The sequence below is a fragment of the Urocitellus parryii genome, chromosome 6 (assembly GCF_045843805.1).
Source record: "Urocitellus parryii isolate mUroPar1 chromosome 6, mUroPar1.hap1, whole genome shotgun sequence".
NCBI classification, from domain to species: Eukaryota; Metazoa; Chordata; class Mammalia; order Rodentia; family Sciuridae; genus Urocitellus; species Urocitellus parryii.
Genome location: NC_135536.1, coordinates 145,890,841 through 145,900,510, shown reverse-complemented (window position 1 = coordinate 145,900,510; position 9,670 = coordinate 145,890,841).

The following is a 9,670-nucleotide window of genomic DNA, read 5'->3' as shown; positions in this document are numbered from 1 at the left end:
TGCCTGGGTCCCAACCCCAGAGATCCAGATTTTATTGATCTGGGTTTCTGCCTGGGCATCAGGATTTTTAACTTCCTCCCAGGTAAGAAGAATATGTTTTCTGAAGAGCTTGCTTCAGGGGTCCCACTGACAACCTGTTCATACAGTAGAGGCTTCACCCAACACCTTGCAGGTCTGGCCTTCACTCCTGCGACTGGGGAGAGGTTCTTGGGTTTGGGTGTGCACCAGACTCATACCTGGGCTGTGGGCATCCTTGATGGTGCGAATTCCTGAGTGTCTTCCCTAGAGATCCCAGTTTGTTTGGAGTAGGGTCTGGGAATGTGCCCTGTGAACGGTGTCCCTGGTGATTCTGATGTAGGGTCAGCCCCTTCCCTTTGAGAACCACTGGCAGGAACCGGAACATCTGGTTCTAGTTGCATCTCCACCAGCAGGTCACTCCATCAGTCATGGCTTCCTATGTAACCTACCTGGTCATCTCAGTGCTGTGCTGAGACCACTGAGAGACAGTGAAGACTGATTCTCCCAAGGAGGGTGAGACAGACACAGGAATTGGTGGACTGTTCTCCCATCTCTTACACAGAAGTATTTACCAAGAGTGCTTGGCACAGCCAGGTGTGGTGGTGCACGCCTATAATTCCAGGGGCTTGGGAGGCTGAGGCAGGGGAACACAAGTTCTAAGCCAGCCTCAGTAATTTAGTAAAGCCATAAGCAACTTAGCAAGACCCTGTCGAAAAATAAAAAGGGGTTGTGATGAAGCTCAGTGGTTAAGCACCCCTGGGTTCCATCCCTAAAAGAAAAGAAATAAAGAAAAAAGATGAGTATCTGGCACAGGTGGTGCACGTAGTGGTAGAGAGACCAGTCCGAGAGTGAATGGACACAGGTTCTGGAAGCTGGGGGGAGGGGCTGTGACTTAGAGCCAGGCTTTGGGGTATGTGGTGGGTAGGGGATAGGCCCTGAGGTCCCAGGGGCCAGAGCAGAGACTAAGAAGACAACCACAGCCATGGGGAGGAGGGTCCTCTTTTCTGATGAGTTCCACAACCCTTGTGACCTTGGATTCTGTTCAGCTGTCCCTGACCACAACCGTCTGAAGCCACTTAACCTGAGAGGAGTTTCCTTTTCTTACAGAGCAAAGCTAGAAGCAGACAGGGTGGTGGAGCTGTTTGAGGAAGCGCCGGGGACTCAGGCTCCTTTGAGCTCCCGGTTCTGCTATCCCTAGCATTAACTCTGTCCTCAGAGTCACCAGATGGCCACCCTGGCTGGACCTAGCTTCTGCATTTCAGGCAGGAAGCAGCGAGGAGACAGGGCGGTGACTGTGTCTGGAACAGCACACTTCCCCAGGCGCCCCGGCACCCTGCCACGTGCAGCTCATTGGTCGACTGGATACTGTCCAGGTCCCAGCTTCCCCTGAAACAGGACTGCCTGCAACAAAATCCAGGTGGGAGGTGGAGGTGGAGGTGGGGCAGGAGCAGAGCAGGCTCCCTGCTGGTCACCGGGACTTGGCTACCTCCAGGCTGGTCTTTGCTTGGGTACTACATCACAGGGTCACAGAAATCCCACTCATAGATGACCAGGGGCAGAACAGGGCCCTCTGCTTCTCTGTCCCATGCTCTGGCCCCATAAACCCTAGAGATGCTTTTAAAAATCAAATGAAGACCGGAGCAACTGGCTCCCTCTCCTCCTTGGTTTTCCTCCTCATCTCTCAGTGGAAACCTGGGCTCCCTATTCCAGTAGAATTTGCATTCATACCTTCCTAACTTGCATCTTTCCTGGGTGCTAGTATCTCCCTCCAGCAGTGACTGGATCCAGAGCCCTCAGGCTCCCTGCTCATGGAGGGGCTGGGCCTCTGCTGTGCTCTGGGCTTCCAGGATGTCTGACCTTGGGTGGCCTTGTGGCCTTTCTCGGTCAGCACTTCTTCACCTGTAAAGAGGAGATAATAATGTTGCCTCAACTCAGGCTGAGGCTGGGGGGGAAGGCAAACAAAAAAACCAGCACTTAGCAAACCAAAACAGCCCTAGAAATGCTTCATAATCAAAATCCTTTTTCCTTCTTTTAAAAACAGAAATGGAGGGAGGGTGGAAAGGATAGAGAGAGGGGAACAGGCTCACAACTTTGGTGGAAGGAGGGAAAGGAGTGCATTTTCTGAAGGCATGTTGGGAGGGGGCTGGGAATAGCCCCTCTTGGAGACTGTGGTACACTGGAGGGGACAGAGTGGCCAAAGGACTCTGCCACTCACTCAGAGGTGTGTGGTCTAGAATATCGTATTACCCCATGATCTTCAGGGTACCAAAGGTAAGATATCTTTCTCTGGGTTCTGTGCAACAGCCACCAGGCTTTAGGGGCTGCTGGAAGGGAGGGGACTGTGACAAAACTCAATTCCCCTTATTTAGGCTCAAAGAGGTCAAACAGTGCCCAAAACTCCAGAGCAGGGATCTTAGGTTATTACAATAATCAGAGCCCCTGCTGGTGGGGCTTCCTCCTGGGGTGACCTGGAGGCTGTTCCAGGGACCCGGACTTCACCATCAGGGCACAGAGGTTTCAAATGACATTCATGAAACAGAATAAGCCTTCCAAAGGACCACCCCATTTTTCTCATTAAGCAGGGCCTTACCTAGCAAGCTCTTCTCCCAGCATGCTGTTTGGCTCTCAGTTTTATAGCAGTGACTCTCTAGAGGCACATACTCCCAGGAGTCAGTCTTGAGCGCTCCTGCTTGTCACAGGGAAGTCGCAACCTTTCCACGGAGACAGGTGTGGACTGTTCCTTTTGTGCATCCCTCTCACTTGGGGGGTAGAGTGGGCAAGCTGAGCCTGTGGTGTGTGATTATACAATGCTCTAACACTGAAGGAGTTTGGAGCTTTGATCTCAGAGAGAAGAGAGGCTCAAGGGGTGGGGGTCTGGTCATTGTCTTCCAGCGGGTGGGAGCTTTGTTCTCAATGTGGCTTGTCCTTCCTGTGAGTAGCTGACCTCATTGGGGAGAGGGGACAGGCAGAACAAAGCAAGAGAGACTGGCTTCCATACTGGGAGTGGTTTCCCGACCTACAGGCGAAAACAACAAATCACTCGCTAGGGTTGTGGAGAGGAGGTGATGGCCAGCTCCAGTCCCGGGCCAGGGATTATTTTTATACATGATTATTTAAAAAAAAGTACAAAACCAACACCTATGCCTGGTGAAAATTTAAATACTACAACAGTGCTTCTCAAATTGAGGTCCCTGGATCTGATCAGCAACACCTGGGAACTTTCTAGTTCCCTTCACCCCAGACCTGCTGAATCAGACACTCTGGGGGTGAGCCTAGCAGTCTGTGTTTGAAAAGGCCCTCAGGGGTGGGGATCCTGAGGCATGAGAGAGTCCCAAGAACCCCACAACAGAAAAGGAGACCAGACAAAGCGAAAGATACTCATTGTTGCACCAGAGGGAATCTTCCTTTAGCCATGTCCTTGTACAAACAGATTGGTACCTGCTACATACTGCTCAGAACATCACCTTCATACACCTGATAAATACATCCCAGATTCCCCATCCCCACCTCCTGCCTTGACACTCCTACCTCTACCTGCAGACCTCGGTAGCTCTAAAACATGTTCAGTTTATCCATTTGTACTCCCTTCCAAAATATGGAAGATTTTTCCTTTTTAGAATTGTGAGTCTTCTCCATTTTGCCACTCTGACAGGTGAAAATTGAGACTTAGCATTTGGATTTGGGTTTCTTTAACCATGAATGCCCAAGTGACCTTCTACTTGCTAGTAGCTGCTCGTATTTCTTCTATGACTCTCTGCTTTTTTTTCTCCTCCACTCCCCACCTTGTTTTCCTTTGGGTGGTTGAAATTTTTCTTATTGATTTGAAAGTCTTTGTTGTACCTTAAAGAAACTGGTAATTGTTCTGTGTCACAAGGGGTTTTCTCTGCCATTTCCTTTTTTTTACACCTATGAGTTGTGGTGGCAGACTTTATAATTATTATTATTATTGCCCATGAAAGTTATAATGTTAAACTTATAAAGTTTTAACTTTAATGCTTTTGGATTTAGGAATGCTCACAAAAAAAGCCCTCTCCACCTTTATATTTTAAAAAAAAATTCCCCATGTTTTCTTTAGGTTCATGATTAAGAACACAAGCAGCAGGGCTAGACAGCCTGGGTTCAAATCCCAGATCTACTTCCTGAATGACTCTGTGGCCTACTTTTCTACTCTGTAAAATGGGGGTTAGGGCACCTCCTTCATAAACCAGGTTGGGTGTGGGAATTTCTCAGGGATTCCTCCTCAGAGTTTCCCTCTGAAGAAAGTCAAAAGCTTCAGTTAACTGGAAAGATTAACTGGTGCCTCACCAGAGTGGGAGCCTGGACCAGATGGTCCTTCACAATCATTTCCAGGATCTTCGAACTGCAAAAAATAAGGGGCTTTCCCTGAGCCTGAACACAGGATTACTTCCTTCACCCTGATTCTTAACCTAGAGGCAGAACTTGCCAGGAAAGAGGTGCAGATTCTACCCCTGAGGAACTGGGGAGTCCCTTGGAGGCTGATATGGGTTGCATTGTGTTCCCTTTTGACATGTGTTGAAGCCCTAACCTGAGATACCTAATTTGGTGTTGGGGTCTTGAAAGAAGTAATTAAATTAAAATGAAGTCATCAGAGAGTTACTCATCCAGTATGACTGGTGTCCTTATAAGAGGGAATTTGGGTGAGGATTTTCGCCACACACACACACACACACACACACACACACACACGGTGGGGGCAGGGGGTAGACCAAGTGAAGACACAGGAAGAAGACAGCCATCTTTAAGCCAAGGAGCAAGGCCTCAGGAGGTACCATCCTGTCAACATCTTGATCTTGGACACTTCCAGCTTTCAGAGCTGTCAGAAAACAAACTTCTGGTGTTTAAGCGACCCTATCTGAGGTGTTTTGTTTTAGCAGCCAGAGTAGACTAATACAAAGGCTCTGATGGGATCTTCTCTGGGCAGTCCAGTTTAGGCTTTCTTGTCTCACAGACTGTCTAGGCCCCCAATTGGGGTGGGAGTATGTGGATTATCTAGGTGTCTCTTTGACCCCTTGCCTGATACTGAAGACCATGACACAGGTGTAGACAACTGTTCTCTGGGCTTTCTCCTTTACATAGTCACCAAATAATTTGAAAGACAATATGTGAGGCTTTGGGTTTGGACTAAGATCAAAGCCAAAGAACAGGTGCTCAGGAACAGTGTGAGGGCCCTCCTACTCTGGGTGTGGACAGGGTCATCCACATGGACATCCCCAAGTCCCCGGCAGACTTCAGGAGCCCTGCAGACAGCTGCAGCGAGAACAGGTGTAGGGGCCGCACAGTGGGTGAACTCGGGGAAAGAATGCTGGGGAAAGACAAAATGGCACCTGGTTCTGAGACACTCAGTCTTCCCAGCTGGCCTGACATGGTGAGCAGGGCCACCTGTGAGTGCAGGTGGGGATTCGTGTGGGCACAGTCTCCTGTGAATCAGCACTGCAAAAATATTACTGGCCTCCCCTTTCTCTAACCCTGCAGCAGGCCATCCTGACTCCAGATTGGGAGGAAACCAATGCAAGGGAAAGGAAAGGGGAGCCAGGAAAATCTAGGGGAGCTGGATTACAGTTTAGAGTCACCAAGTTTAGGAGACAGCCCTGCTTGGAGAGATGGACTTTGCTTTCCTTCACTGTCCTGAGAGCCCTGGGAAGACTTCTCCACAGGGCAGTGTACAGCAGGGACCTAAGAGGCCTTCCACAAAATGAGATCTCTTCCTTTTCAAGATGCCTGGCCTTTGCATGGGGAAAGAGACCCCACCCACCATCCTAGGTCTTAGTGCGTGACCACTGCGTGGTGAAGGATGCACCTTGCGATCTGGGCCTGAGGTCCAGACAGGCCCTGAAGCAATCACCCACCCAGTTCTCTACCCGTCCAGGAAGCCATGTCGACTAATGAACCAGCTGCCAGGGAGTGGCTCTCAGTCTCTGCCCTGGCCCCACCAGGTGTGTGCTGCACTGGACAGCCAGACAGCTGGGCAGGCCAGCTCCACTTGTAAAGGGTAATAACCCGAGGCCGCAGGATAATCGCCCCTCTCCGCAGGCAGACATGATCTCATTAGTAGCGATCAGGCAGAAGGTCCAAAGAGGACTCCTGCTCATCTGGGTGGGGGAAGTGCTCCAGTCAGGGAAGGTGCGTGGGTCTTCCGCTTCCAGGTGCAAATGGGGGAAGCTCCAAATTTCATGGAAATAATGGAGTAAAAGAAAGGGAAACCGAGCAAATTTAAAAGAGTCACTTCCGAAATGCTCTCTGAGCCCGTAGGCCCCTGCTGGACTGTCTCCCAGGCCATGCTAATTTCCACCTTGTGCTCAGACTGAATCCCCAGCCAGAATTCCCTTCCTCTAGGGATCAGATGTGGCCTCCCTGCTGAGAAGAGTCCTCCCCCACCCGTTCTCTGCTGGCACCAGCACTGCTGGGGTTGAAAGGAAAGAACTGTCAACACCTCACTGTTCTGGGACATCTCTAAAGCTCTGGTTCCAAGATTTGTCCTGGATTATATCATGGCTAATGTCCATTGAATTGTGCTCTCTTAATCTCTTCTATCCTAAAGTTATCAACTTTTTTTTTTTGATAAGGACACTTTTTGAGAACCTGGTGAACATTATGGACCTCTTTCCTTAAAACATGCATAAAAATACATTATGTGCCATATTTAGAAGTCCTTGGGTTCTCTAAATCCATCCATGAATGCTCAATCCAGAAATTTCCAAACTTCAGTGTTCATTAGAATCACTAGGGGATTGTCAAAAATACAGAAGTTCAGGCCTTACTAGCTGCTCTGAGGGAATCTGCATTTTTGACCATTCTCCAGGCTATTTCGATGTAGGTTCTAGAACCTCACTTCAAGAAACACTGCCTGAGGGGTCTGTGGAGCACAGGTGAGGATCCTGCTCCAAATCCAACTCCAGATGTACAAGTCTTGACATCCCAAAGGAAACGGCAAGCTCCCAACAGCAGGATCTGCGTCTTAAATCTCTGTATGTGGTCTCAGTGCCCCAGAACATCATCCATAAGCACTCGTTGCTTGTCAGAACGCCTTAAGCTTCTCCCGAGGAACACTCCGGAGGAAATCTACAACCCAGTCAATGTGGGCAGAATGTTTCTTCTTCTAACACCAATGGGGCCAAGTGATGTTGCCGTTTTGTGTGATATGATGGAATTCTCTCCCCTCTACTAGGTTCTTGACCATCAGGGTCACTTAGAGGGGTCTTTGCAATGGAAGCAATAATCTCCATGGCTCCTTGTATTCTTGCCTGGCTCCATTGGCTGTGTACAAGCTGCCAGTTGGGGGACTGTTTTGGCATCGTTATGCCTCTGTGTTAGCTAGTTTGAATTTAGAATTCTAATCTGATTGACTAAGTAACTTTTACTCTAATTAGAACAGTAGGGTTTGTTCTTAATCTGCAACCATTTAATCTTCTGTCTCATTAATTGTACAAAGGTCTTTATAAATATGTAGATTAGGAAGGGAATAAAAGATTATTTGACCTTGAAAGAAACACATATAAAATAGGTGTTCACTCTCCCAGACTCCTGTTTCCTTTTATTATGCAGATGCAAAAATTCATATGGCTCCAAATCAAGCTATTGTGGGTTATCGGCAATCTTGTAGCCAATTAGGGTACAGCATTCTGATGAGCCATACAAGTTTAATAATTAGTATAGTATTTACATGCAAGCTGCTTCCTGGGAATTTGCATGTAAATAAAAATGTGGCTATCAAAACCAGTCAGAAATAGCCTGCTGATGAAAAAATGTCAAAAGAGTCCAAAGTGAAAACGGAAACACTTGTGAAGGAAGGGGTTAAATGTCTCTAAACCTCAAGTTAAATCCTTTATGAAGAATGCTCATTTTTAAGGTAAATGGCCTCCTGAATATACGTCACATCTTTCTTTTGAGATATTGGTGATTTGTCCTTGAAAAAGCTTATACATAAAATCAGGACAAGCTGGTTTTGTTGTTGTTGTTGTTGTTTTTGGCTAAGATCTTGATCCTACCACCTACCAGTTAGAATGCTCTGATCCTCAACTTTCTCATTTTTAAAATGGGGAGCATTCCACCTTCCTAGCCTGGGAGGGCTAAATTAAATGAGATGGAACATGGAATTCTGAGTGCACAAAGACTTCCCAGAACATCTCTATTTCTTCATTTTTTTTGTTTCCTTTCTTCCTTTGGACAATATACATGGAAGGCTAAAAAGAATATTTTCTTAACAGCTGAATTGACCCACAGGGAAAAACCTGTTCTTGCTTCCAGGGAGAATGTTTGGGAAAACAAAGCTTCCCTATTTAGAGAACGACCAAATTTTCTTGTACCAGGGGGATTTTATAAGAATGAGGGAGATTGAACTTCATGGTTTGCTGGGGTTGCACTTGGCACGATTGCTAACACAGGGTTGAGAGTCCCTTATCTGAAATGCTTGGAACCAGAAGTATTTTCCACGTTGAATCTTTGTGAATTTGGTGATATTTGCGTATATATAAAATGAGATATCTTGGGGTTGGAATCCAAGTCTAAACACAAAATTCATTTCTATTTCATATGCACCTTCTACACATAACCTGGGGTAATTTTATCAATATTTTTAGCATGTCTGCATTTTGACTGCAACTTGTCACAGGAGATGAGGTGTGAAATATTCCGATTGTGGCACCTTGTTAGTGCTCAGAAAGTTTTGGATTTGGGGTCATTTAGGATTTCAGATTTTTGAGTTAGGAATTCTCAACCCTGTAGTCCCCTTTTTGCTTTCGGAACGCCCAGCGAGAGATCAGGGTAAATGAGGCCACTGACTGGGGAAGAGCTGAATGACTCGTGAGGAATTATGATGCTTCTGCTCTCTGCCAGATGACCATCTTTCCTGGTTTCCCCAAATTCTTTACTACCTTACCCCTTTTTGATGAACCTGCTATGAAATTGAGTCGCTCTGCTGGGTGTATGGATTGCTGAGAAGGGACTCAAGGAAAGTGCATGGAAGGAAGGTGGGGCCCCTCATGGGAGCCCCACATTTCCAGGAGCAGTGCTTAGCCTACACCCCCAGTAGCCTACACTCCCAGTGATGGCTGTCCTGGTCCTTAGAACGCAGCCATCCTGCACCCCCACCATTGGCCATTCCGGCTCTTCCCCTGGGCCCTTGCTGGAGTCCCAGCATTTCAAGGACTAACAAGTCCCCTGCTCCCAAGCAAGCCATGGGTGGGCTCCAGGATCCAGCACAGCCCACCCACAACTGTGTCTTCTGAATGAGCAACTCCTCTCCAGCACCACGGGTTGCATGTTGTGGCACCACATCCCTGGTTACCTATGTTGGCACCAAGTACAAGATTCATCTTGTACTTGTTCAGTTCCCGATGACAATCCTGTCTGTAAGAAAACACAGCCTCATCATCATTCTCCTTGAGGGAGCCACATACACTCTTCTGGCTTGCTCCAGTACTTCAGTGAGTATTGTGAAGGGGAGATGTTGCCACCAAGGCACCCTCTCTCTGCCTCTCCTCGGTGATCTTATGCCAGGCGCCTGGGTGTTGGAGCTGACGGGAAGAGGACATGGCTGGGGAGGAGAGTGTTTTGCTGGCTAGCTCGGGGCGTGATTTTTGGCTCCTGGCCTTTAACATAGTTTACTAATCCTTTCCACTGCCAAGAGCCGGTA